The following is a 27659-nucleotide window of genomic DNA, read 5'->3' as shown; positions in this document are numbered from 1 at the left end:
AGCTTCATGCAGGCATCATCCCGATACCGTTTTTTAGAGACGACGGTCTAAAAACAAGCAGCTGGAGGGGACACCTCCACCGAGACAACCAATCAACCAGTCCACGCTTCTGCCGGCTGATCACAGAGCCGACCGAGGAGGGGAACCGCTCCGTTCGGCTCTGTGATATAGTGAACTGGAAACGATGACCTTACATCACTTCCTATTTATCTGGATGTAAACGGCACCATTTTTAAAAATGAAAAGCATGTGATCAAATACTTTTAAGGGAAGAAAAGGGATTTGGGGTCTTATTGACCTCAGAACCCTCCATAAAGAGTACCTGTCACATGCCTATTGTTGTCACAAGGGACATTTACATTTCTTGTGACAGCAATAAAATTGATAAAAAGAAATTAAAGTGACAGTGTAAAAAAAAATAAAAATCCAAGTGCTCTCATTCCCTTGTGCTTGTGCGCAAAGGCAAATCCACTCATCAGTCACGCGCAAATGCACTCATCAGTCATGCACTCAGGCAGTGATCATGGTTTTCGGGTCAGTGGCAGGGGCCCCCAGACATTCCGGCAGTCTTGGATTTTTTTCAGGAAGGGACAGATCGAGGTCTCTCGATCAGCACACTAAAGGTACAGGCTTCGGCCCTAAGCATTTTTCTGCAGGTCCCCCTGCAGCAGAATCCTTTTTGTTGTGGACTTCTTTAGGTCTCTTTCCAAGTCAAGACCAATGAGGGTCAAGACTTGTCCAGTTTGGGACCTATCCTTAGACCTGAAGGCTTTCATCCGCAAGCCTTTTGAGCCTTTGGAAGAATCTGCCCAAGAATCCTTAGCAGCTTCTTGGGCAGAGAGGGCCGGGGCTTTGCCGGAGATCTGTAAGGCAGCCACCTGGTCAAAGTTCTCTACCTTCGTCAAGCATTACCGCCTAGATGTCCTGTCAAATAGGGAGCAGGCATTCGGACGCAGGGTCCTCCAGGCAGTGGGCCCACCCTAAGGGGTCAGTTCTTGATTATCTACCGCCTGGGAATACCAGGTGCTGTAGGCTAGCCTACGGCCACATCATCCTGAATGCGCCCGATCTCGTCTGATCTCGGAAGCTAAGCAGGGTAGGGCCTAGTTAGTACCTGGATGGGAGACCGCCTGGGAATACCAGGTGCTGTAGGCTAGCCTACGGCCACATCACCCTGAATACGCCCGATCTCGTCTGATCTCGGAAGCCAAGCAGGGTAGGGCCTGGTTAGTACCTGGATGGGAGACCGCCTGGGAATACCAGGTGCTGTAGGTTATCCGCCCCTTGATGACGTCAGTGTGACGAAACCGGTTGGGCGTGGCATACTCGATGCGGACGTTAGAGAGCCTTGTCGTTCTGTGCTGTATGGGAGAGATCCGCGGTGAGCGGTAACTGTATCTCACCTTGTTTTGCAATTGAAGCTGGTGTCTATTAGACACCTTGTTTGTGAGTTTCCTTATACCTTTTTTATTAAAGATATAAATGAAAAAAACGTATTGCACCATTCTGTTCTCTTTTTTCCCTGAGTGTACTGCATGCTCTCATGGAGGTATGAGAAAGAGTGGAGAAGTTCATCATAAGAGCTTGGGCTGCAAAGTTGTTTGTGATTATTATTATCTGGAAGTATCTGAAACATCACCATATCTATTTGGACATCGGGTTCATTGCTCCCAGAGCACAAGCGCTGTTGCTGGTTTATAATCTGACCAGCCATTAGCTCTGGTGAGTTCATTTAATCTCCTTTGGTGGTGGATTTTTCACAATTGGTTCAAGTCACTGAAGATATATATATATATTTTTTGGACACTAATTTATGTTTGGACACTATAATTATTTATTTTAAACACTAAATGTTTTTGGATGAGGATATACACCTTTATATAAGTTTGTTATTAGCGCATGCATTTCAAAACAAACATCAAATTGACCAATTAGTAAATTAAAGGAATGTTCTTAAGATGAAAAGTCACAAACACAATTCTTTTCCTATATGAGCAGATATAGATTTGTTTCCGTAGGTTACTGTGGTTATCTAAATTCTAAAGTTCATGGACTTACTGTGCAATGGGCTAAAGAGAGCTTGTAGACAGTCCTCCTTTGGGCTACCTCGAGGGGAATTTACTTAAAATGGGTGCAGACAGGATCCGGAGTAGTTTTGCATCGTAAGCAATCAGCTTCTCACTTCAGCTTGTTGAGTGAAGGTTTGAAATGGACACAAGGAGCTGAGTGGTTGCCATACAGACAGATTCTGTCTTCTCCCTTTTTAGTAAACTCCCCCTCAAAATACTACAAAGCTCTTTACTGCTGTCCCGTCTGTGTGCGCACGCTCGACTGTAAAACGGGGAAGAAGGTGTACCCCTTTACGGAGGATAGACAGCAGGACCTGTTCGCCTAAAGCGTGGTTTTCCCATGGGCGTGGTCAACCCATCCTTCTTTACACAAAAGCCACTGTTGTTAGAGAGGTGGATGGTCAAAGTTGGCCTGAAAAGTGATAAACCGCTGCCCGTTTTATTGCAGCACGGGTAGGGCGGTTGCGTGCCTCGTGTGCACCCCCTACTTGTTTTGCAATATCACGTTTTAAGCATGATTTTGCCCAGTGGTGCCACCTTGTGGCCATTTTTCCACAGTGGCTGGATGGCAAGCAGTTAAATGCCTCTACTTGCCTGCGCGATGTCATCTTCAGCTCTGTAACCAGATCTGCACATGCACAGCTCAGCCTACGGCTCCGGGCCAGTCTCTGTGTGTAAGAATGACTAGCTCCTGTGCATGCGCAGAAGTGATGTCATCTCATGCCAGCCAATGAAGATGGAAAAGATGCAAGAGAGGATTGTTGGCGGAAACATGAGTATATCGCTCCGTTTGGTTCCATTTTTATTTCTGTTGTGAATGCTCCAACAGGAAGACTCTCACATTTATGAGTTGGACCGCACTTTACAGAGGAGCCTTGGTGAGGCAGTGCGGCTTCCACATACATTTGCAAATGTCTGCAACTAAAATCTCTGTTTTTAATGGAATTATTAGGTTGAGTCAATTTTTCTTTTTCAAGCTAGCTGATAAGTGTGCTGGGATATTTTCTGTTTGAACTGTGCCATGCCTTCCATGTGCACCTTCAATAGCTAGTTATAAATTGGGATTGTTGTCATTTTTTTTTTATAGCTTGCTCACTAGATTTGCTGTGGAGACACATTGTACGCCTTCAGGTGCCATTGTGGTCCTGCTGGGTTTCTAATGGGAGGAATGGGCTCCCTTCTGGTATACTTGCCTTTCACTGCTTGATGCCAAATCACGTCCATGTATGCCATTTGGTGTTAAGTGGTTGTACTGGGATGATACATGTAGCTTCATGCAGGCATCATCCCGATACCGTTTTTTAGAGACGACGGTCTAAAAACAAGCAGCTGGAGGGGACACCTCCACCGAGACAACCAATCAACCAGTCCACGCTTCTGCCGGCTGATCACAGAGCCGACCGAGGAGGGGAACCGCTCCGTTCGGCTCTGTGATATAGTGAACTGGAAACGATGACCTTACATCACTTCCTATTTATCTGGATGTAAACGGCACCATTTTTAAAAATGAAAAGCATGTGATCAAATACTTTTAAGGGAAGAAAAGGGATTTGGGGTCTTATTGACCTCAGAACCCTCCATAAAGAGTACCTGTCACATGCCTATTGTTGTCACAAGGGACATTTACATTTCTTGTGACAGCAATAAAATTGATAAAAAGAAATTAAAGTGACAGTGTAAAAAAAAAAAAATCCAAGTGCTCTCATTCCCTTGTGCTTGTGCGCAAAGGCAAATCCACTCATCAGTCACGCGCAAATGCACTCATCAGTCATGCACTCAGGCAGTGATCATGGTTTTCGGGTCAGCGGCAGGGGCCCCCAGACATTCCGGCAGTCTTGGATTTTTTTCAGGAAGGGACAGATCGAGGTCTCTCGATCAGCACACTAAAGTTACAGGCTTCGGCCCTAAGCATTTTTCTGCAGGTCCCCCTGCAGCAGAATCCTTTTTGTTGTGGACTTCTTCAGGTCTCTTTCCAAGTCAAGACCAATGAGGGTCAAGACTTGTCCAGTTTGGGACCTATCCTTAGACCTGAAGGCTTTCATCCGCAAGCCTTTTGAGCCTTTGGAAGAATCTGCCCAAGAATCCTTAGCAGCTTCTTGGGCAGAGAGGGCCGGGGCTTTGCCGGAGATCTGTAAGGCAGCCACCTGGTCAAAGTTCTCTACCTTCGTCAAGCATTACCGCCTAGATGTCCTGTCAAATAGGGAGCAGGCATTCGGACGCAGGGTCCTCCAGGCAGTGGGCCCACCCTAAGGGGTCAGTTCTTGATTATCTACCGCCTGGGAATACCAGGTGCTGTAGGCTAGCCTACGGCCACATCACCCTGAATGCGCCCGATCTCATCTGATCTCGGAAGCTAAGCAGGGTAGGGCCTAGTTAGTACCTGGATGGGAGACCGCCTGGGAATACCAGGTGCTGTAGGCTAGCCTACGGCCACATCACCCTGAATACGCCCGATCTCGTCTGATCTCGGAAGCCAAGCAGGGTAGGGCCTGGTTAGTACCTGGATGGGAGACCGCCTGGGAATACCAGGTGCTGTAGGCTATCCGCCCCTTGATGACGTCAGTGTGACGAAACCGGTTGGGCGTGGCATACTCGATGCGGACGTTAGAGAGCCTTGTCGTTCTGTGCTGTATGGGAGAGATCCGCGGTGAGCGGTAACTGTATCTCACCTTGTTTTGCAATTGAAGCTGGTGTCTATTAGACACCTTGTTTGTGAGTTTCCTTATACCTTTTTTATTAAAGATATAAATGAAAAAAACGTATTGCACCATTCTGTTCTCTTTTTTCCCTGAGTGTACTGCATGCTCTCATGGAGGTTTGAGAAAGAGTGGAGAAGGGCTGCAAAGTTGTTTGTGATTATTATTATCTGGAAGTATCTGAAACATCACCATATCTATTTGGACATCGGGTTCATTGCTCCCAGAGCACAAGCGCTGTTGCTGGTTTATAATCTGACCAGCCATTAGCTCTGGTGAGTTCATTTAATCTCCTTTGGTGGTGGATTTTTCACAATTGGTTCAAGTCACTGAAGATATATATATATATTTTTTGGACACTAATTTATGTTTGGACACTATAATTATTTATTTTAAACACTAAATGTTTTTGGATGAGGATATACACCTTTATATAAGTTTGTTATTAGCGCATGCATTTCAAAACAAACATCAAATTGACCAATTAGTAAATTAAAGGAATGTTCTTAAGATGAAAAGTCACAAACACAATTCTTTTCCTATATGAGCAGATATAGATTTGTTTCCGTAGGTTACTGTGGTTATCTAAATTCTAAAGTTCATGGACTTACTGTGCAATGGGCTAAAGAGAGCTTGTAGACAGTCCTCCTTTGGGCTACCTCGAGGGGAATTTACTTAAAATGGGTGCAGACAGGATCCGGAGTAGTTTTGCATCGTAAGCAATCAGCTTCTCACTTCAGCTTGTTGAGTGAAGGTTTGAAATGGACACAAGGAGCTGAGTGGTTGCCATACAGACAGATTCTGTCTTCTCCCTTTTTAGTAAACTCCCCCTCAAAATACTACAAAGCTCTTTACTGCTGTCCCGTCTGTGTGCGCACGCTCGACTGTAAAACGGGGAAGAAGGTGTACCCCTTTACGGAGGATAGACAGCAGGACCTGTTCGCCTAAAGCGTGGTTTTCCCATGGGCGTGGTCAACCCATCCTTCTTTACACAAAAGCCACTGTTGTTAGAGAGGTGGATGGTCAAAGTTGGCCTGAAAAGTGATAAACCGCTGCCCGTTTTATTGCAGCACGGGTAGGGCGGTTGCGTGCCTCGTGTGCACCCCCTACTTGTTTTGCAATATCACGTTTTAAGCATGATTTTGCCCAGTGGTGCCACCTTGTGGCCATTTTTCCACAGTGGCTGGATGGCAAGCAGTTAAATGCCTCTACTTGCCTGCGCGATGTCATCTTCAGCTCTGTAACCAGATCTGCACATGCACAGCTCAGCCTACGGCTCCGGGCCAGTCTCTGTGTGTAAGAATGACTAGCTCCTGTGCATGCGCAGAAGTGATGTCATCTCATGCCAGCCAATGAAGATGGAAAAGATGCAAGAGAGGATTGTTGGCGGAAACATGAGTATATCGCTCCGTTTGGTTCCATTTTTATTTCTGTTGTGAATGCTCCAACAGGAAGACTCTCACATTTATGAGTTGGACCGCACTTTACAGAGGAGCCTTGGTGAGGCAGTGCGGCTTCCACATACATTTGCAAATGTCTGCAACTAAAATCTCTGTTTTTAATGGAATTATTAGGTTGAGTCAATTTTTCTTTTTCAAGCTAGCTGATAAGTGTGCTGGGATATTTTCTGTTTGAACTGTGCCATGCCTTCCATGTGCACCTTCAATAGCTAGTTATAAATTGGGATTGTTGTCATTTTTTTTTATAGCTTGCTCACTAGATTTGCTGTGGAGACACATTGTACGCCTTCAGGTGCCATTGTGGTCCTGCTGGGTTTCTAATGGGAGGAATGGGCTCCCTTCTGGTATACTTGCCTTTCACTGCTTGATGCCAAATCACGTCCATGTATGCCATTTGGTGTTAAGTGGTTGTACTGGGATGATACATGTAGCTTCGTGCAGGCATCATCCCGATACCGTTTTTTAGAGACGACGGTCTAAAAACAAGCAGCTGGAGGGGACACCTCCACCGAGACAACCAATCAACCAGTCCACGCTTCTGCCGGCTGATCACAGAGCCGACCGAGGAGGGGAACCGCTCCGTTCGGCTCTGTGATATAGTGAACTGGAAACGATGACCTTACATCACTTCCTATTTATCTGGATGTAAACGGCACCATTTTTAAAAATGAAAAGCATGTGATCAAATACTTTTAAGGGAAGAAAAGGGATTTGGGGTCTTATTGACCTCAGAACCCTCCATAAAGAGTACCTGTCACATGCCTATTGTTGTCACAAGGGACATTTACATTTCTTGTGACAGCAATAAAATTGATAAAAAGAAATTAAAGTGACAGTGTAAAAAAAAAAAAAAATCCAAGTGCTCTCATTCCCTTGTGCTTGTGCGCAAAGGCAAATCCACTTATCAGTCACGCGCAAATGCACTCATCAGTCATGCACTCAGGCAGTGATCATGGTTTTCGGGTCAGCGGCAGGGGCCCCCAGACATTCCGGCAGTCTTGGATTTTTTTCAGGAAGGGACAGATCGAGGTCTCTCGATCAGCACACTAAAGGTACAGGCTTCGGCCCTAAGCATTTTTCTGCAGGTCCCCCTGCAGCAGAATCCTTTTTGTTGTGGACTTCTTTAGGTCTCTTTCCAAGTCAAGACCAATGAGGGTCAAGACTTGTCCAGTTTGGGACCTATCCTTAGACCTGAAGGCTTTCATCCGCAAGCCTTTTGAGCCTTTGGAAGAATCTGCCCAAGAATCCTTAGCAGCTTCTTGGGCAGAGAGGGCCGGGGCTTTGCCGGAGATCTGTAAGGCAGCCACCTGGTCAAAGTTCTCTACCTTCGTCAAGCATTACCGCCTAGATGTCCTGTCAAATAGGGAGCAGGCATTCGGACGCAGGGTCCTCCAGGCAGTGGGCCCACCCTAAGGGGTCAGTTCTTGATTATCTACCGCCTGGGAATACCAGGTGCTGTAGGCTAGCCTACGGCCACATCACCCTGAATGCGCCCGATCTCGTCTGATCTCGGAAGCTAAGCAGGGTAGGGCCTAGTTAGTACCTGGATGGGAGACCGCCTGGGAATACCAGGTGCTGTAGGCTAGCCTACGGCCACATCACCCTGAATACGCCCGATCTCGTCTGATCTCGGAAGCCAAGCAGGGTAAGGCCTGGTTAGTACCTGGATGGGAGACCGCCTGGGAATACCAGGTGCTGTAGGCTATCCGCCCCTTGATGACGTCAGTGTGACGAAACCGGTTGGGCGTGGCATACTCGATGCGGACGTTAGAGAGCCTTGTCGTTCTGTGCTGTATGGGAGAGATCCGCGGTGAGCGGTAACTGTATCTCACCTTGTTTTGCAATTGAAGCTGGTGTCTATTAGACACCTTGTTTGTGAGTTTCCTTATACCTTTTTTATTAAAGATATAAATGAAAAAAACGTATTGCACCATTCTGTTCTCTTTTTTCCCTGAGTGTACTGCATGCTCTCATGGAGGTATGAGAAAGAGTGGAGAAGTTCATCATAAGAGCTTGGGCTGCAAAGTTGTTTGTGATTATTATTATCTGGAAGTATCTGAAACATCACCATATCTATTTGGACATCGGGTTCATTGCTCCCAGAGCACAAGCGCTGTTGCTGGTTTATAATCTGACCAGCCATTAGCTCTGGTGAGTTCATTTAATCTCCTTTGGTGGTGGATTTTTCACAATTGGTTCAAGTCACTGAAGATATATATATATATTTTTTGGACACGAATTTATGTTTGGACACTATAATTATTTATTTTAAACACTAAATGTTTTTGGATGAGGATATACACCTTTATATAAGTTTGTTATTAGCGCATGCATTTCAAAACAAACATCAAATTGACCAATTAGTAAATTAAAGGAATGTTCTTAAGATGAAAAGTCACAAACACAATTCTTTTCCTATATGAGCAGATATAGATTTGTTTCCGTAGGTTACTGTGGTTATCTAAATTCTAAAGTTCATGGACTTACTGTGCAATGGGCTAAAGAGAGCTTGTAGACAGTCCTCCTTTGGGCTACCTCGAGGGGAATTTACTTAAAATGGGTGCAGACAGGATCCGGAGTAGTTTTGCATCGTAAGCAATCAGCTTCTCACTTCAGCTTGTTGAGTGAAGGTTTGAAATGGACACAAGGAGCTGAGTGGTTGCCATACAGACAGATTCTGTCTTCTCCCTTTTTAGTAAACTCCCCCTCAAAATACTACAAAGCTCTTTACTGCTGTCCCGTCTGTGTGCGCACGCTCGACTGTAAAACGGGGAAGAAGGTGTACCCCTTTACGGAGGATAGACAGCAGGACCTGTTCGCCTAAAGCGTGGTTTTCCCATGGGCGTGGTCAACCCATCCTTCTTTACACAAAAGCCACTGTTGTTAGAGAGGTGGATGGTCAAAGTTGGCCTGAAAAGTGATAAACCGCTGCCCGTTTTATTGCAGCACGGGTAGGGCGGTTGCGTGCCTCGTGTGCACCCCCTACTTGTTTTGCAATATCACGTTTTAAGCATGATTTTGCCCAGTGGTGCCACCTTGTGGCCATTTTTCCACAGTGGCTGGATGGCAAGCAGTTAAATGCCTCTACTTGCCTGCGCGATGTCATCTTCAGCTCTGTAACCAGATCTGCACATGCACAGCTCAGCCTACGGCTCCGGGCCAGTCTCTGTGTGTAAGAATGACTAGCTCCTGTGCATGCGCAGAAGTGATGTCATCTCATGCCAGCCAATGAAGATGGAAAAGATGCAAGAGAGGATTGTTGGCGGAAACATGAGTATATCGCTCCGTTTGGTTCCATTTTTATTTCTGTTGTGAATGCTCCAACAGGAAGACTCTCACATTTATGAGTTGGACCGCACTTTACAGAGGAGCCTTGGTGAGGCAGTGCGGCTTCCACATACATTTGCAAATGTCTGCAACTAAAATCTCTGTTTTTAATGGAATTATTAGGTTGAGTCAATTTTTCTTTTTCAAGCTAGCTGATAAGTGTGCTGGGATATTTTCTGTTTGAACTGTGCCATGCCTTCCATGTGCACCTTCAATAGCTAGTTATAAATTGGGATTGTTGTCATTTTTTTTTATAGCTTGCTCACTAGATTTGCTGTGGAGACACATTGTACGCCTTCAGGTGCCATTGTGGTCCTGCTGGGTTTCTAATGGGAGGAATGGGCTCCCTTCTGGTATACTTGCCTTTCACTGCTTGATGCCAAATCACGTCCATGTATGCCATTTGGTGTTAAGTGGTTGTACTGGGATGATACATGTAGCTTCGTGCAGGCATCATCCCGATACCGTTTTTTAGAGACGACGGTCTAAAAACAAGCAGCTGGAGGGGACACCTCCACCGAGACAACCAATCAACCAGTCCACGCTTCTGCCGGCTGATCACAGAGCCGACCGAGGAGGGGAACCGCTCCGTTCGGCTCTGTGATATAGTGAACTGGAAACGATGACCTTACATCACTTCCTATTTATCTGGATGTAAACGGCACCATTTTTAAAAATGAAAAGCATGTGATCAAATACTTTTAAGGGAAGAAAAGGGATTTGGGGTCTTATTGACCTCAGAACCCTCCATAAAGAGTACCTGTCACATGCCTATTGTTGTCACAAGGGACATTTACATTTCTTGTGACAGCAATAAAATTGATAAAAAGAAATTAAAGTGACAGTGTAAAAAAAAAAAAAATCCAAGTGCTCTCATTCCCTTGTGCTTGTGCGCAAAGGCAAATCCACTCATCAGTCACGCGCAAATGCACTCATCAGTCATGCACTCAGGCAGTGATCATGGTTTTCGGGTCAGCGGCAGGGGCCCCCAGACATTCCGGCAGTCTTGGATTTTTTTCAGGAAGGGACAGATCGAGGTCTCTCGATCAGCACACTAAAGGTACAGGCTTCGGCCCTAAGCATTTTTCTGCAGGTCCCCCTGCAGCAGAATCCTTTTTGTTGTGGACTTCTTCAGGTCTCTTTCCAAGTCAAGACCAATGAGGGTCAAGACTTGTCCAGTTTGGGACCTATCCTTAGACCTGAAGGCTTTCATCCGCAAGCCTTTTGAGCCTTTGGAAGAATCTGCCCAAGAATCCTTAGCAGCTTCTTGGGCAGAGAGGGCCGGGGCTTCGCCGGAGATCTGTAAGGCAGCCACCTGGTCAAAGTTCTCTACCTTCGTCAAGCATTACCGCCTAGATGTCCTGTCAAATAGGGAGCAGGCATTCGGACGCAGGGTCCTCCAGGCAGTGGGCCCACCCTAAGGGGTCAGTTCTTGATTATCTACCGCCTGGGAATACCAGGTGCTGTAGGCTAGCCTACGGCCACATCACCCTGAATGCGCCCGATCTCGTCTGATCTCGGAAGCTAAGCAGGGTAGGGCCTAGTTAGTACCTGGATGGGAGACCGCCTGGGAATACCAGGTGCTGTAGGCTAGCCTACGGCCACATCACCCTGAATACGCCCGATCTCGTCTGATCTCGGAAGCCAAGCAGGGTAGGGCCTGGTTAGTACCTGGATGGGAGACCGCCTGGGAATACCAGGTGCTGTAGGCTATCCGCCCCTTGATGACGTCAGTGTGACGAAACCGGTTGGGCGTGGCATACTCGATGCGAACGTTAGAGAGCCTTGTCGTTCTGTGCTGTATGGGAGAGATCCGCGGTGAGCGGTAACTGTATCTCACCTTGTTTTGCAATTGAAGCTGGTGTCTATTAGACACCTTGTTTGTGAGTTTCCTTATACCTTTTTTATTAAAGATATAAATGAAAAAAACGTATTGCACCATTCTGTTCTCTTTTTTCCCTGAGTGTACTGCATGCTCTCATGGAGGTATGAGAAAGAGTGGAGAAGTTCATCATAAGAGCTTGGGCTGCAAAGTTGTTTGTGATTATTATTATCTGGAAGTATCTGAAACATCACCATATCTATTTGGACATCGGGTTCATTGCTCCCAGAGCACAAGCGCTGTTGCTGGTTTATAATCTGACCAGCCATTAGCTCTGGTGAGTTCATTTAATCTCCTTTGGTGGTGGATTTTTCACAATTGGTTCAAGTCACTGAAGATATATATATATATTTTTTGGACACTAATTTATGTTTGGACACTATAATTATTTATTTTAAACACTAAATGTTTTTGGATGAGGATATACACCTTTATATAAGTTTGTTATTAGCGCATGCATTTCAAAACAAACATCAAATTGACCAATTAGTAAATTAAAGGAATGTTCTTAAGATGAAAAGTCACAAACACAATTCTTTTCCTATATGAGCAGATATAGATTTGTTTCCGTAGGTTACTGTGGTTATCTAAATTCTAAAGTTCATGGACTTACTGTGCAATGGGCTAAAGAGAGCTTGTAGACAGTCCTCCTTTGGGTTACCTCGAGGGGAATTTACTTAAAATGGGTGCAGACAGGATCCGGAGTAGTTTTGCATCGTAAGCAATCAGCTTCTCACTTCAGCTTGTTGAGTGAAGGTTTGAAATGGACACAAGGAGCTGAGTGGTTGCCATACAGACAGATTCTGTCTTCTCCCTTTTTAGTAAACTCCCCCTCAAAATACTACAAAGCTCTTTACTGCTGTCCCGTCTGTGTGCGCACGCTCGACTGTAAAACGGGGAAGAAGGTGTACCCCTTTACGGAGGATAGACAGCAGGACCTGTTCGCCTAAAGCGTGGTTTTCCCATGGGCGTGGTCAACCCATCCTTCTTTACACAAAAGCCACTGTTGTTAGAGAGGTGGATGGTCAAAGTTGGCCTGAAAAGTGATAAACCGCTGCCCGTTTTATTGCAGCACGGGTAGGGCGGTTGCGTGCCTCGTGTGCACCCCCTACTTGTTTTGCAATATCACGTTTTAAGCATGATTTTGCCCAGTGGTGCCACCTTGTGGCCATTTTTCCACAGTGGCTGGATGGCAAGCAGTTAAATGCCTCTACTTGCCTGCGCGATGTCATCTTCAGCTCTGTAACCAGATCTGCACATGCACAGCTCAGCCTACGGCTCCGGGCCAGTCTCTGTGTGTAAGAATGACTAGCTCCTGTGCATGCGCAGAAGTGATGTCATCTCATGCCAGCCAATGAAGATGGAAAAGATGCAAGAGAGGATTGTTGGCGGAAACATGAGTATATCGCTCCGTTTGGTTCCATTTTTATTTCTGTTGTGAATGCTCCAACAGGAAGACTCTCACATTTATGAGTTGGACCGCACTTTACAGAGGAGCCTTGGTGAGGCAGTGCGGCTTCCACATACATTTGCAAATGTCTGCAACTAAAATCTCTGTTTTTAATGGAATTATTAGGTTGAGTCAATTTTTCTTTTTCAAGCTAGCTGATAAGTGTGCTGGGATATTTTCTGTTTGAACTGTGCCATGCCTTCCATGTGCACCTTCAATAGCTAGTTATAAATTGGGATTGTTGTCATTTTTTTTTATAGCTTGCTCACTAGATTTGCTGTGGAGACACATTGTACGCCTTCAGGTGCCATTGTGGTCCTGCTGGGTTTCTAATGGGAGGAATGGGCTCCCTTCTGGTATACTTGCCTTTCACTGCTTGATGCCAAATCACGTCCATGTATGCCATTTGGTGTTAAGTGGTTGTACTGGGATGATACATGTAGCTTCATGCAGGCATCATCCCGATACCGTTTTTTAGAGACGACGGTCTAAAAACAAGCAGCTGGAGGGGACACCTCCACCGAGACAACCAATCAAGCAGTCCACGCTTCTGCCGGCTGATCACAGAGCCGACCGAGGAGGGGAACCGCTCCGTTCGGCTCTGTGATATAGTGAACTGGAAACGATGACCTTACATCACTTCCTATTTATCTGGATGTAAACGGCACCATTTTTAAAAATGAAAAGCATGTGATCAAATACTTTTAAGGGAAGAAAAGGGATTTGGGGTCTTATTGACCTCAGAACCCTCCATAAAGAGTACCTGTCACATGCCTATTGTTGTCACAAGGGACATTTACATTTCTTGTGACAGCAATAAAATTGATAAAAAGAAATTAAAGTGACAGTGTAAAAAAAAAAAAAATCCAAGTGCTCTCATTCCCTTGTGCTTGTGCGCAAAGGCAAATCCACTCATCAGTCACGCGCAAATGCACTCATCAGTCATGCACTCAGGCAGTGATCATGGTTTTCGGGTCAGCGGCAGGGGCCCCCAGACATTCCGGCAGTCTTGGATTTTTTTCAGGAAGGGACAGATCGAGGTCTCTCGATCAGCACACTAAAGGTACAGGCTTCGGCCCTAAGCATTTTTCTGCAGGTCCCCCTGCAGCAGAATCCTTTTTGTTGTGGACTTCTTCAGGTCTCTTTCCAAGTCAAGACCAATGAGGGTCAAGACTTGTCCAGTTTGGGACCTATCCTTAGACCTGAAGGCTTTCATCCGCAAGCCTTTTGAGCCTTTGGAAGAATCTGCCCAAGAATCCTTAGCAGCTTCTTGGGCAGAGAGGGCCGGGGCTTCGCCGGAGATCTGTAAGGCAGCCACCTGGTCAAAGTTCTCTACCTTCGTCAAGCATTACCGCCTAGATGTCCTGTCAAATAGGGAGCAGGCATTCGGACGCAGGGTCCTCCAGGCAGTGGGCCCACCCTAAGGGGTCAGTTCTTGATTATCTACCGCCTGGGAATACCAGGTGCTGTAGGCTAGCCTACGGCCACATCACCCTGAATGCGCCCGATCTCGTCTGATCTCGGAAGCTAAGCAGGGTAGGGCCTAGTTAGTACCTGGATGGGAGACCGCCTGGGAATACCAGGTGCTGTAGGCTAGCCTACGGCCACATCACCCTGAATACGCCCGATCTCGTCTGATCTCGGAAGCCAAGCAGGGTAGGGCCTGGTTAGTACCTGGATGGGAGACCGCCTGGGAATACCAGGTGCTGTAGGCTATCCGCCCCTTGATGACGTCAGTGTGACGAAACCGGTTGGGCGTGGCATACTCGATGCGGACGTTAGAGAGCCTTGTCGTTCTGTGCTGTATGGGAGAGATCCGCGGTGAGCGGTAACTGTATCTCACCTTGTTTTGCAATTGAAGCTGGTGTCTATTAGACACCTTGTTTGTGAGTTTCCTTATACCTTTTTTATTAAAGATATAAATGAAAAAAACGTATTGCACCATTCTGTTCTCTTTTTTCCCTGAGTGTACTGCATGCTCTCATGGAGGTATGAGAAAGAGTGGAGAAGTTCATCATAAGAGCTTGGGCTGCAAAGTTGTTTGTGATTATTATTATCTGGAAGTATCTGAAACATCACCATATCTATTTGGACATCGGGTTCATTGCTCCCAGAGCACAAGCGCTGTTGCTGGTTTATAATCTGACCAGCCATTAGCTCTGGTGAGTTCATTTAATCTCCTTTGGTGGTGGATTTTTCACAATTGGTTCAAGTCACTGAAGATATATATATATATTTTTTGGACACTAATTTATGTTTGGACACTATAATTATTTATTTTAAACACTAAATGTTTTTGGATGAGGATATACACCTTTATATAAGTTTGTTATTAGCGCATGCATTTCAAAACAAACATCAAATTGACCAATTAGTAAATTAAAGGAATGTTCTTAAGATGAAAAGTCACAAACACAATTCTTTTCCTATATGAGCAGATATAGATTTGTTTCCGTAGGTTACTGTGGTTATCTAAATTCTAAAGTTCATGGACTTACTGTGCAATGGGCTAAAGAGAGCTTGTAGACAGTCCTCCTTTGGGCTACCTCGAGGGGAATTTACTTAAAATGGGTGCAGACAGGATCCGAAGTAGTTTTGCATCGTAAGCAATCAGCTTCTCACTTCAGCTTGTTGAGTGAAGGTTTGAAATGGACACAAGGAGCTGAGTGGTTGCCATACAGACAGATTCTGTCTTCTCCCTTTTTAGTAAACTCCCCCTCAAAATACTACAAAGCTCTTTACTGCTGTCCCGTCTGTGTGCGCACGCTCGACTGTAAAACGGGGAAGAAGGTGTACCCCTTTACGGAGGATAGACAGCAGGACCTGTTCGCCTAAAGCGTGGTTTTCCCATGGGCGTGGTCAACCCATCCTTCTTTACACAAAAGCCACTGTTGTTAGAGAGGTGGGTGGTCAAAGTTGGCCTGAAAAGTGATAAACCGCTGCCCGTTTTATTGCAGCACGGGTAGGGCGGTTGCGTGCCTCGTGTGCACCCCCTACTTGTTTTGCAATATCACGTTTTAAGCATGATTTTGCCCAGTGGTGCCACCTTGTGGCCATTTTTCCACAGTGGCTGGATGGCAAGCAGTTAAATGCCTCTACTTGCCTGCGCGATGTCATCTTCAGCTCTGTAACCAGATCTGCACATGCACAGCTCAGCCTACGGCTCCGGGCCAGTCTCTGTGTGTAAGAATGACTAGCTCCTGTGCATGCGCAGAAGTGATGTCATCTCATGCCAGCCAATGAAGATGGAAAAGATGCAAGAGAGGATTGTTGGCGGAAACATGAGTATATCGCTCCGTTTGGTTCCATTTTTATTTCTGTTGTGAATGCTCCAACAGGAAGACTCTCACATTTATGAGTTGGACCGCACTTTACAGAGGAGCCTTGGTGAGGCAGTGCGACTTCCACATACATTTGCAAATGTCTGCAACTAAAATCTCTGTTTTTAATGGAATTATTAGGTTGAGTCAATTTTTCTTTTTCAAGCTAGCTGATAAGTGTGCTGGGATATTTTCTGTTTGAACTGTGCCATGCCTTCCACGTGCACCTTCAATAGCTAGTTATAAATTGGGATTGTTGTCATTTTTTTTTATAGCTTGCTCACTAGATTTGCTGTGGAGACACATTGTACGCCTTCAGGTGCCATTGTGGTCCTGCTGGGTTTCTAATGGGAGGAATGGGCTCCCTTCTGGTATACTTGCCTTTCACTGCTTGATGCCAAATCACGTCCATGTATGCCATTTGGTGTTAAGTGGTTGTACTGGGATGATACATGTAGCTTCATGCAGGCATCATCCCGATACCGTTTTTTAGAGACGACGGTCTAAAAACAAGCAGCTGGAGGGGACACCTCCACCGAGACAACCAATCAACCAGTCCACGCTTCTGCCGGCTGATCACAGAGCCGACCGAGGAGGGGAACCGCTCCGTTCGGCTCTGTGATATAGTGAACTGGAAACGATGACCTTACATCACTTCCTATTTATCTGGATGTAAACGGCACCATTTTTAAAAATGAAAAGCATGTGATCAAATACTTTTAAGGGAAGAAAAGGGATTTGGGGTCTTATTGACCTCAGAACCCTCCATAAAGAGTACCTGTCACATGCCTATTGTTGTCACAAGGGACATTTACATTTCTTGTGACAGCAATAAAATTGATAAAAAGAAATTAAAGTGACAGTGTAAAAAAAAAAAAAATCCAAGTGCTCTCATTCCCTTGTGCTTGTGCGCAAAGGCAAATCCACTCATCAGTCACGCGCAAATGCACTCATCAGTCATGCACTCAGGCAGTGATCATGGTTTTCGGGTCAGCGGCAGGGGCCCCCAGACATTCCGGCAGTCTTGGATTTTTTTCAGGAAGGGACAGATCGAGGTCTCTCGATCAGCACACTAAAGTTACAGGCTTCGGCCCTAAGCATTTTTCTGCAGGTCCCCCTGCAGCAGAATCCTTTTTGTTGTGGACTTCTTCAGGTCTCTTTCCAAGTCAAGACCAATGAGGGTCAAGACTTGTCCAGTTTGGGACCTATCCTTAGACCTGAAGGCTTTCATCCGCAAGCCTTTTGAGCCTTTGGAAGAATCTGCCCAAGAATCCTTAGCAGCTTCTTGGGCAGAGAGGGCCGGGGCTTTGCCGGAGATCTGTAAGGCAGCCACCTGGTCAAAGTTCTCTACCTTCGTCAAGCATTACCGCCTAGATGTCCTGTCAAATAGGGAGCAGGCATTCGGACGCAGGGTCCTCCAGGCAGTGGGCCCACCCTAAGGGGTCAGTTCTTGATTATCTACCGCCTGGGAATACCAGGTGCTGTAGGCTAGCCTACGGCCACATCACCCTGAATGCGCCCGATCTCATCTGATCTCGGAAGCTAAGCAGGGTAGGGCCTAGTTAGTACCTGGATGGGAGACCGCCTGGGAATACCAGGTGCTGTAGGCTAGCCTACGGCCACATCACCCTGAATACGCCCGATCTCGTCTGATCTCGGAAGCCAAGCAGGGTAGGGCCTGGTTAGTACCTGGATGGGAGACCGCCTGGGAATACCAGGTGCTGTAGGCTATCCGCCCCTTGATGACGTCAGTGTGACGAAACCGGTTGGGCGTGGCATACTCGATGCGGACGTTAGAGAGCCTTGTCGTTCTGTGCTGTATGGGAGAGATCCGCGGTGAGCGGTAACTGTATCTCACCTTGTTTTGCAATTGAAGCTGGTGTCTATTAGACACCTTGTTTGTGAGTTTCCTTATACCTTTTTTATTAAAGATATAAATGAAAAAAACGTATTGCACCATTCTGTTCTCTTTTTTCCCTGAGTGTACTGCATGCTCTCATGGAGGTTTGAGAAAGAGTGGAGAAGGGCTGCAAAGTTGTTTGTGATTATTATTATCTGGAAGTATCTGAAACATCACCATATCTATTTGGACATCGGGTTCATTGCTCCCAGAGCACAAGCGCTGTTGCTGGTTTATAATCTGACCAGCCATTAGCTCTGGTGAGTTCATTTAATCTCCTTTGGTGGTGGATTTTTCACAATTGGTTCAAGTCACTGAAGATATATATATATATTTTTTGGACACTAATTTATGTTTGGACACTATAATTATTTATTTTAAACACTAAATGTTTTTGGATGAGGATATACACCTTTATATAAGTTTGTTATTAGCGCATGCATTTCAAAACAAACATCAAATTGACCAATTAGTAAATTAAAGGAATGTTCTTAAGATGAAAAGTCACAAACACAATTCTTTTCCTATATGAGCAGATATAGATTTGTTTCCGTAGGTTACTGTGGTTATCTAAATTCTAAAGTTCATGGACTTACTGTGCAATGGGCTAAAGAGAGCTTGTAGACAGTCCTCCTTTGGGCTACCTCGAGGGGAATTTACTTAAAATGGGTGCAGACAGGATCCGGAGTAGTTTTGCATCGTAAGCAATCAGCTTCTCACTTCAGCTTGTTGAGTGAAGGTTTGAAATGGACACAAGGAGCTGAGTGGTTTCCATACAGACAGATTCTGTCTTCTCCCTTTTTAGTAAACTCCCCCTCAAAATACTACAAAGCTCTTTACTGCTGTCCCGTCTGTGTGCGCACGCTCGACTGTAAAACGGGGAAGAAGGTGTACCCCTTTACGGAGGATAGACAGCAGGACCTGTTCGCCTAAAGCGTGGTTTTCCCATGGGCGTGGTCAACCCATCCTTCTTTACACAAAAGCCACTGTTGTTAGAGAGGTGGATGGTCAAAGTTGGCCTGAAAAGTGATAAACCGCTGCCCGTTTTATTGCAGCATGGGTAGGGCGGTTGCGTGCCTCGTGTGCACCCCCTACTTGTTTTGCAATATCACGTTTTAAGCATGATTTTGCCCAGTGGTGCCACCTTGTGGCCATTTTTCCACAGTGGCTGGATGGCAAGCAGTTAAATGCCTCTACTTGCCTGCGCGATGTCATCTTCAGCTCTGTAACCAGATCTGCACATGCACAGCTCAGCCTACGGCTCCGGGCCAGTCTCTGTGTGTAAGAATGACTAGCTCCTGTGCATGCGCAGAAGTGATGTCATCTCATGCCAGCCAATGAAGATGGAAAAGATGCAAGAGAGGATTGTTGGCGGAAACATGAGTATATCGCTCCGTTTGGTTCCATTTTTATTTCTGTTGTGAATGCTCCAACAGGAAGACTCTCACATTTATGAGTTGGACCGCACTTTACAGAGGAGCCTTGGTGAGGCAGTGCGGCTTCCACATACATTTGCAAATGTCTGCAACTAAAATCTCTGTTTTTAATGGAATTATTAGGTTGAGTCAATTTTTCTTTTTCAAGCTAGCTGATAAGTGTGCTGGGATATTTTCTGTTTGAACTGTGCCATGCCTTCCATGTGCACCTTCAATAGCTAGTTATAAATTGGGATTGTTGTCATTTTTTTTTATAGCTTGCTCACTAGATTTGCTGTGGAGACACATTGTACGCCTTCAGGTGCCATTGTGGTCCTGCTGGGTTTCTAATGGGAGGAATGGGCTCCCTTCTGGTATACTTGCCTTTCACTGCTTGATGCCAAATCACGTCCATGTATGCCATTTGGTGTTAAGTGGTTGTACTGGGATGATACATGTAGCTTCATGCAGGCATCATCCCGATACCGTTTTTTAGAGACGACGGTCTAAAAACAAGCAGCTGGAGGGGACACCTCCACCGAGACAACCAATCAACCAGTCCACGCTTCTGCCGGCTGATCACAGAGCCGACCGAGGAGGGGAACCGCTCCGTTCGGCTCTGTGATATAGTGAACTGGAAACGATGACCTTACATCACTTCCTATTTATCTGGATGTAAACGGCACCATTTTTAAAAATGAAAAGCATGTGATCAAATACTTTTAAGGGAAGAAAAGGGATTTGGGGTCTTATTGACCTCAGAACCCTCCATAAAGAGTACCTGTCACATGCCTATTGTTGTCACAAGGGACATTTACATTTCTTGTGACAGCAATAAAATTGATAAAAAGAAATTAAAGTGACAGTGTAAAAAAAAAAAAAATCCAAGTGCTCTCATTCCCTTGTGCTTGTGCGCAAAGGCAAATCCACTCATCAGTCACGCGCAAATGCACTCATCAGTCATGCACTCAGGCAGTGATCATGGTTTTCGGGTCAGCGGCAGGGGCCCCCAGACATTCCGGCAGTCTTGGATTTTTTTCAGGAAGGGACAGATCGAGGTCTCTCGATCAGCACACTAAAGGTACAGGCTTCGGCCCTAAGCATTTTTCTGCAGGTCCCCCTGCAGCAGAATCCTTTTTGTTGTGGACTTCTTCAGGTCTCTTTCCAAGTCAAGACCAATGAGGGTCAAGACTTGTCCAGTTTGGGACCTATCCTTAGACCTGAAGGCTTTCATCCGCAAGCCTTTTGAGCCTTTGGAAGAATCTGCCCAAGAATCCTTAGCAGCTTCTTGGGCAGAGAGGGCCGGGGCTTCGCCGGAGATCTGTAAGGCAGCCACCTGGTCAAAGTTCTCTACCTTCGTCAAGCATTACCGCCTAGATGTCCTGTCAAATAGGGAGCAGGCATTCGGACGCAGGGTCCTCCAGGCAGTGGGCCCACCCTAAGGGGTCAGTTCTTGATTATCTACCGCCTGGGAATACCAGGTGCTGTAGGCTAGCCTACGGCCACATCACCCTGAATGCGCCCGATCTCGTCTGATCTCGGAAGCTAAGCAGGGTAGGGCCTAGTTAGTACCTGGATGGGAGACCGCCTGGGAATACCAGGTGCTGTAGGCTAGCCTACGGCCACATCACCCTGAATACGCCCGATCTCGTCTGATCTCGGAAGCCAAGCAGGGTAGGGCCTGGTTAGTACCTGGATGGGAGACCGCCTGGGAATACCAGGTGCTGTAGGCTATCCGCCCCTTGATGACGTCAGTGTGACGAAACCGGTTGGGCGTGGCATACTCGATGCGAACGTTAGAGAGCCTTGTCGTTCTGTGCTGTATGGGAGAGATCCGCGGTGAGCGGTAACTGTATCTCACCTTGTTTTGCAATTGAAGCTGGTGTCTATTAGACACCTTGTTTGTGAGTTTCCTTATACCTTTTTTATTAAAGATATAAATGAAAAAAACGTATTGCACCATTCTGTTCTCTTTTTTCCCTGAGTGTACTGCATGCTCTCATGGAGGTATGAGAAAGAGTGGAGAAGTTCATCATAAGAGCTTGGGCTGCAAAGTTGTTTGTGATTATTATTATCTGGAAGTATCTGAAACATCACCATATCTATTTGGACATCGGGTTCATTGCTCCCAGAGCACAAGCGCTGTTGCTGGTTTATAATCTGACCAGCCATTAGCTCTGGTGAGTTCATTTAATCTCCTTTGGTGGTGGATTTTTCACAATTGGTTCAAGTCACTGAAGATATATATATATATTTTTTGGACACTAATTTATGTTTGGACACTATAATTATTTATTTTAAACACTAAATGTTTTTGGATGAGGATATACACCTTTATATAAGTTTGTTATTAGCGCATGCATTTCAAAACAAACATCAAATTGACCAATTAGTAAATTAAAGGAATGTTCTTAAGATGAAAAGTCACAAACACAATTCTTTTCCTATATGAGCAGATATAGATTTGTTTCCGTAGGTTACTGTGGTTATCTAAATTCTAAAGTTCATGGACTTACTGTGCAATGGGCTAAAGAGAGCTTGTAGACAGTCCTCCTTTGGGTTACCTCGAGGGGAATTTACTTAAAATGGGTGCAGACAGGATCCGGAGTAGTTTTGCATCGTAAGCAATCAGCTTCTCACTTCAGCTTGTTGAGTGAAGGTTTGAAATGGACACAAGGAGCTGAGTGGTTGCCATACAGACAGATTCTGTCTTCTCCCTTTTTAGTAAACTCCCCCTCAAAATACTACAAAGCTCTTTACTGCTGTCCCGTCTGTGTGCGCACGCTCGACTGTAAAACGGGGAAGAAGGTGTACCCCTTTACGGAGGATAGACAGCAGGACCTGTTCGCCTAAAGCGTGGTTTTCCCATGGGCGTGGTCAACCCATCCTTCTTTACACAAAAGCCACTGTTGTTAGAGAGGTGGATGGTCAAAGTTGGCCTGAAAAGTGATAAACCGCTGCCCGTTTTATTGCAGCACGGGTAGGGCGGTTGCGTGCCTCGTGTGCACCCCCTACTTGTTTTGCAATATCACGTTTTAAGCATGATTTTGCCCAGTGGTGCCACCTTGTGGCCATTTTTCCACAGTGGCTGGATGGCAAGCAGTTAAATGCCTCTACTTGCCTGCGCGATGTCATCTTCAGCTCTGTAACCAGATCTGCACATGCACAGCTCAGCCTACGGCTCCGGGCCAGTCTCTGTGTGTAAGAATGACTAGCTCCTGTGCATGCGCAGAAGTGATGTCATCTCATGCCAGCCAATGAAGATGGAAAAGATGCAAGAGAGGATTGTTGGCGGAAACATGAGTATATCGCTCCGTTTGGTTCCATTTTTATTTCTGTTGTGAATGCTCCAACAGGAAGACTCTCACATTTATGAGTTGGACCGCACTTTACAGAGGAGCCTTGGTGAGGCAGTGCGGCTTCCACATACATTTGCAAATGTCTGCAACTAAAATCTCTGTTTTTAATGGAATTATTAGGTTGAGTCAATTTTTCTTTTTCAAGCTAGCTGATAAGTGTGCTGGGATATTTTCTGTTTGAACTGTGCCATGCCTTCCATGTGCACCTTCAATAGCTAGTTATAAATTGGGATTGTTGTCATTTTTTTTTATAGCTTGCTCACTAGATTTGCTGTGGAGACACATTGTACGCCTTCAGGTGCCATTGTGGTCCTGCTGGGTTTCTAATGGGAGGAATGGGCTCCCTTCTGGTATACTTGCCTTTCACTGCTTGATGCCAAATCACGTCCATGTATGCCATTTGGTGTTAAGTGGTTGTACTGGGATGATACATGTAGCTTCATGCAGGCATCATCCCGATACCGTTTTTTAGAGACGACGGTCTAAAAACAAGCAGCTGGAGGGGACACCTCCACCGAGACAACCAATCAACCAGTCCACGCTTCTGCCGGCTGATCACAGAGCCGACCGAGGAGGGGAACCGCTCCGTTCGGCTCTGTGATATAGTGAACTGGAAACGATGACCTTACATCACTTCCTATTTATCTGGATGTAAACGGCACCATTTTTAAAAATGAAAAGCATGTGATCAAATACTTTTAAGGGAAGAAAAGGGATTTGGGGTCTTATTGACCTCAGAACCCTCCATAAAGAGTACCTGTCACATGCCTATTGTTGTCACAAGGGACATTTACATTTCTTGTGACAGCAATAAAATTGATAAAAAGAAATTAAAGTGACAGTGTAAAAAAAAAAAAAATCCAAGTGCTCTCATTCCCTTGTGCTTGTGCGCAAAGGCAAATCCACTCATCAGTCACGCGCAAATGCACTCATCAGTCATGCACTCAGGCAGTGATCATGGTTTTCGGGTCAGCGGCAGGGGCCCCCAGACATTCCGGCAGTCTTGGATTTTTTTCAGGAAGGGACAGATCGAGGTCTCTCGATCAGCACACTAAAGGTACAGGCTTCGGCCCTAAGCATTTTTCTGCAGGTCCCCCTGCAGCAGAATCCTTTTTGTTGTGGACTTCTTCAGGTCTCTTTCCAAGTCAAGACCAATGAGGGTCAAGACTTGTCCAGTTTGGGACCTATCCTTAGACCTGAAGGCTTTCATCCGCAAGCCTTTTGAGCCTTTGGAAGAATCTGCCCAAGAATCCTTAGCAGCTTCTTGGGCAGAGAGGGCCGGGGCTTCGCCGGAGATCTGTAAGGCAGCCACCTGGTCAAAGTTCTCTACCTTCGTCAAGCATTACCGCCTAGATGTCCTGTCAAATAGGGAGCAGGCATTCGGACGCAGGGTCCTCCAGGCAGTGGGCCCACCCTAAGGGGTCAGTTCTTGATTATCTACCGCCTGGGAATACCAGGTGCTGTAGGCTAGCCTACGGCCACATCACCCTGAATGCGCCCGATCTCGTCTGATCTCGGAAGCTAAGCAGGGTAGGGCCTAGTTAGTACCTGGATGGGAGACCGCCTGGGAATACCAGGTGCTGTAGGCTAGCCTACGGCCACATCACCCTGAATACGCCCGATCTCGTCTGATCTCGGAAGCCAAGCAGGGTAGGGCCTGGTTAGTACCTGGATGGGAGACCGCCTGGGAATACCAGGTGCTGTAGGCTATCCGCCCCTTGATGACGTCAGTGTGACGAAACCGGTTGGGCGTGGCATACTCGATGCGGACGTTAGAGAGCCTTGTCGTTCTGTGCTGTATGGGAGAGATCCGCGGTGAGCGGTAACTGTATCTCACCTTGTTTTGCAATTGAAGCTGGTGTCTATTAGACACCTTGTTTGTGAGTTTCCTTATACCTTTTTTATTAAAGATATAAATGAAAAGAACGTATTGCACCATTCTGTTCTCTTTTTTCCCTGAGTGTACTGCATGCTCTCATGGAGGTATGAGAAAGAGTGGAGAAGTTCATCATAAGAGCTTGGGCTGCAAAGTTGTTTGTGATTATTATTATCTGGAAGTATCTGAAACATCACCATATCTATTTGGACATCGGGTTCATTGCTCCCAGAGCACAAGCGCTGTTGCTGGTTTATAATCTGACCAGCCATTAGCTCTGGTGAGTTCATTTAATCTCCTTTTGGTGGTGGATTTTTCACAATTGGTTCAAGTCACTGAAGATATATATATATATTTTTTGGACACGAATTTATGTTTGGACACTATAATTATTTATTTTAAACACTAAATGTTTTTGGATGAGGATATACACCTTTATATAAGTTTGTTATTAGCGCATGCATTTCAAAACAAACATCAAATTGACCAATTAGTAAATTAAAGGAATGTTCTTAAGATGAAAAGTCACAAACACAATTCTTTTCCTATATGAGCAGATATAGATTTGTTTCCGTAGGTTACTGTGGTTATCTAAATTCTAAAGTTCATGGACTTACTGTGCAATGGGCTAAAGAGAGCTTGTAGACAGTCCTCCTTTGGGCTACCTCGAGGGGAATTTACTTAAAATGGGTGCAGACAGGATCCGGAGTAGTTTTGCATCGTAAGCAATCAGCTTCTCACTTCAGCTTGTTGAGTGAAGGTTTGAAATGGACACAAGGAGCTGAGTGGTTGCCATACAGACAGATTCTGTCTTCTCCCTTTTTAGTAAACTCCCCCTCAAAATACTACAAAGCTCTTTACTGCTGTCCCGTCTGTGTGCGCACGCTCGACTGTAAAACGGGGAAGAAGGAGTACCCCTTTACGGAGGATAGACAGCAGGACCTGTTCGCCTAAAGCGTGGTTTTCCCATGGGCGTGGTCAACCCATCCTTCTTTACACAAAAGCCACTGTTGTTAGAGAGGTGGATGGTCAAAGTTGGCCTGAAAAGTGATAAACCGCTGCCCGTTTTATTGCAGCACGGGTAGGGCGGTTGCGTGCCTCGTGTGCACCCCCTACTTGTTTTGCAATATCACGTTTTAAGCATGATTTTGCCCAGTGGTGCCACCTTGTGGCCATTTTTCCACAGTGGCTGGATGGCAAGCAGTTAAATGCCTCTACTTGCCTGCGCGATGTCATCTTCAGCTCTGTAACCAGATCTGCACATGCACAGCTCAGCCTACGGCTCCGGGCCAGTCTCTGTGTGTAAGAATGACTAGCTCCTGTGCATGCGCAGAAGTGATGTCATCTCATGCCAGCCAATGAAGATGGAAAAGATGCAAGAGAGGATTGTTGGCGGAAACATGAGTATATCGCTCCGTTTGGTTCCATTTTTATTTCTGTTGTGAATGCTCCAACAGGAAGACTCTCACATTTATGAGTTGGACCGCACTTTACAGAGGAGCCTTGGTGAGGCAGTGCGGCTTCCACATACATTTGCAAATGTCTGCAACTAAAATCTCTGTTTTTAATGGAATTATTAGGTTGAGTCAATTTTTCTTTTTCAAGCTAGCTGATAAGTGTGCTGGGATATTTTCTGTTTGAACTGTGCCATGCCTTCCATGTGCACCTTCAATAGCTAGTTATAAATTGGGATTGTTGTCATTTTTTTTTATAGCTTGCTCACTAGATTTGCTGTGGAGACACATTGTACGCCTTCAGGTGCCATTGTGGTCCTGCTGGGTTTCTAATGGGAGGAATGGGCTCCCTTCTGGTATACTTGCCTTTCACTGCTTGATGCCAAATCACGTCCATGTATGCCATTTGGTGTTAAGTGGTTGTACTGGGATGATACATGTAGCTTCGTGCAGGCATCATCCCGATACCGTTTTTTAGAGACGACGGTCTAAAAACAAGCAGCTGGAGGGGACACCTCCACCGAGACAACCAATCAACCAGTCCACGCTTCTGCCGGCTGATCACAGAGCCGACCGAGGAGGGGAACCGCTCCGTTCGGCTCTGTGATATAGTGAACTGGAAACGATGACCTTACATCACTTCCTATTTATCTGGATGTAAACGGCACCATTTTTAAAAATGAAAAGCATGTGATCAAATACTTTTAAGGGAAGAAAAGGGATTTGGGGTCTTATTGACCTCAGAACCCTCCATAAAGAGTACCTGTCACATGCCTATTGTTGTCACAAGGGACATTTACATTTCTTGTGACAGCAATAAAATTGATAAAAAGAAATTAAAGTGACAGTGTAAAAAAAAAAAAAATCCAAGTGCTCTCATTCCCTTGTGCTTGTGCGCAAAGGCAAATCCACTCATCAGTCACGCGCAAATGCACTCATCAGTCATGCACTCAGGCAGTGATCATGGTTTTCGGGTCAGCGGCAGGGGCCCCCAGACATTCCGGCAGTCTTGGATTTTTTTCAGGAAGGGACAGATCGAGGTCTCTCGATCAGCACACTAAAGGTACAGGCTTCGGCCCTAAGCATTTTTCTGCAGGTCCCCCTGCAGCAGAATCCTTTTTGTTGTGGACTTCTTCAGGTCTCTTTCCAAGTCAAGACCAATGAGGGTCAAGACTTGTCCAGTTTGGGACCTATCCTTAGACCTGAAGGCTTTCATCCGCAAGCCTTTTGAGCCTTTGGAAGAATCTGCCCAAGAATCCTTCGCAGCTTCTTGGGCAGAGAGGGCCGGGGCTTCGCCGGAGATCTGTAAGGCAGCCACCTGGTCAAAGTTCTCTACCTTCGTCAAGCATTACCGCCTAGATGTCCTGTCAAATAGGGAGCAGGCATTCGGACGCAGGGTCCTCCAGGCAGTGGGCCCACCCTAAGGGGTCAGTTCTTGATTATCTACCGCC

At 45.9% G+C, this 27659-nt stretch overlaps 16 non-coding genes across 16 annotated transcripts; all 16 read left to right on the top strand.

Moving 5' to 3' along the window:
- Positions 1–1036: 1036 nt before the first annotated feature.
- On the top strand, positions 1037–1155 carry LOC149454315 (5S ribosomal RNA). Its single transcript, XR_016314302.1, has one exon. It is a non-coding gene; the product is annotated as a 5S ribosomal RNA (ribosomal RNA).
- Position 1156: 1 nt separating this feature from the next.
- LOC149454314 (5S ribosomal RNA) lies at positions 1157–1275 on the top strand. The gene has a single exon (XR_016314295.1). It is a non-coding gene; the product is annotated as a 5S ribosomal RNA (ribosomal RNA).
- A 3096-nt stretch (positions 1276–4371) lies between these two features.
- LOC149454313 (5S ribosomal RNA) lies at positions 4372–4490 on the top strand. The gene has a single exon (XR_016314235.1). It is a non-coding gene; the product is annotated as a 5S ribosomal RNA (ribosomal RNA).
- Position 4491: 1 nt separating this feature from the next.
- LOC149454312 (5S ribosomal RNA) lies at positions 4492–4610 on the top strand. Its single transcript, XR_016314332.1, has one exon. It is a non-coding gene; the product is annotated as a 5S ribosomal RNA (ribosomal RNA).
- A 3080-nt stretch (positions 4611–7690) lies between these two features.
- On the top strand, positions 7691–7809 carry LOC149454311 (5S ribosomal RNA). The gene has a single exon (XR_016314269.1). It is a non-coding gene; the product is annotated as a 5S ribosomal RNA (ribosomal RNA).
- A 1-nt stretch (position 7810) lies between these two features.
- On the top strand, positions 7811–7929 carry LOC149454310 (5S ribosomal RNA). The gene has a single exon (XR_016314305.1). It is a non-coding gene; the product is annotated as a 5S ribosomal RNA (ribosomal RNA).
- A 3096-nt stretch (positions 7930–11025) lies between these two features.
- On the top strand, positions 11026–11144 carry LOC149454309 (5S ribosomal RNA). The gene has a single exon (XR_016314268.1). It is a non-coding gene; the product is annotated as a 5S ribosomal RNA (ribosomal RNA).
- Position 11145: 1 nt separating this feature from the next.
- LOC149454308 (5S ribosomal RNA) lies at positions 11146–11264 on the top strand. The gene has a single exon (XR_016314331.1). It is a non-coding gene; the product is annotated as a 5S ribosomal RNA (ribosomal RNA).
- Positions 11265–14360: 3096 nt separating this feature from the next.
- Positions 14361–14479, top strand: LOC149454307 (5S ribosomal RNA). The gene has a single exon (XR_016314267.1). It is a non-coding gene; the product is annotated as a 5S ribosomal RNA (ribosomal RNA).
- A 1-nt stretch (position 14480) lies between these two features.
- Positions 14481–14599, top strand: LOC149454306 (5S ribosomal RNA). Its single transcript, XR_016314330.1, has one exon. It is a non-coding gene; the product is annotated as a 5S ribosomal RNA (ribosomal RNA).
- A 3096-nt stretch (positions 14600–17695) lies between these two features.
- LOC149454305 (5S ribosomal RNA) lies at positions 17696–17814 on the top strand. The gene has a single exon (XR_016314234.1). It is a non-coding gene; the product is annotated as a 5S ribosomal RNA (ribosomal RNA).
- Position 17815: 1 nt separating this feature from the next.
- LOC149454304 (5S ribosomal RNA) lies at positions 17816–17934 on the top strand. The gene has a single exon (XR_016314329.1). It is a non-coding gene; the product is annotated as a 5S ribosomal RNA (ribosomal RNA).
- Positions 17935–21013: 3079 nt separating this feature from the next.
- On the top strand, positions 21014–21132 carry LOC149454303 (5S ribosomal RNA). The gene has a single exon (XR_016314265.1). It is a non-coding gene; the product is annotated as a 5S ribosomal RNA (ribosomal RNA).
- A 1-nt stretch (position 21133) lies between these two features.
- Positions 21134–21252, top strand: LOC149454302 (5S ribosomal RNA). The gene has a single exon (XR_016314328.1). It is a non-coding gene; the product is annotated as a 5S ribosomal RNA (ribosomal RNA).
- Positions 21253–24348: 3096 nt separating this feature from the next.
- On the top strand, positions 24349–24467 carry LOC149454301 (5S ribosomal RNA). The gene has a single exon (XR_016314264.1). It is a non-coding gene; the product is annotated as a 5S ribosomal RNA (ribosomal RNA).
- Position 24468: 1 nt separating this feature from the next.
- LOC149454300 (5S ribosomal RNA) lies at positions 24469–24587 on the top strand. The gene has a single exon (XR_016314327.1). It is a non-coding gene; the product is annotated as a 5S ribosomal RNA (ribosomal RNA).
- Positions 24588–27659: the final 3072 nt, after the last annotated feature.

This window comes from Staurois parvus, unplaced genomic scaffold (assembly GCF_062004578.1).
Source record: "Staurois parvus isolate SC_StPar_1 unplaced genomic scaffold, SC_StPar_1.0 ptg000432l, whole genome shotgun sequence".
NCBI lineage: Eukaryota > Metazoa > Chordata > Amphibia > Anura > Ranidae > Staurois > Staurois parvus.
The sequence above is the reverse complement of the archived record's forward strand: the minus strand, read 5'-3'. Positions and strand labels throughout refer to the sequence as shown.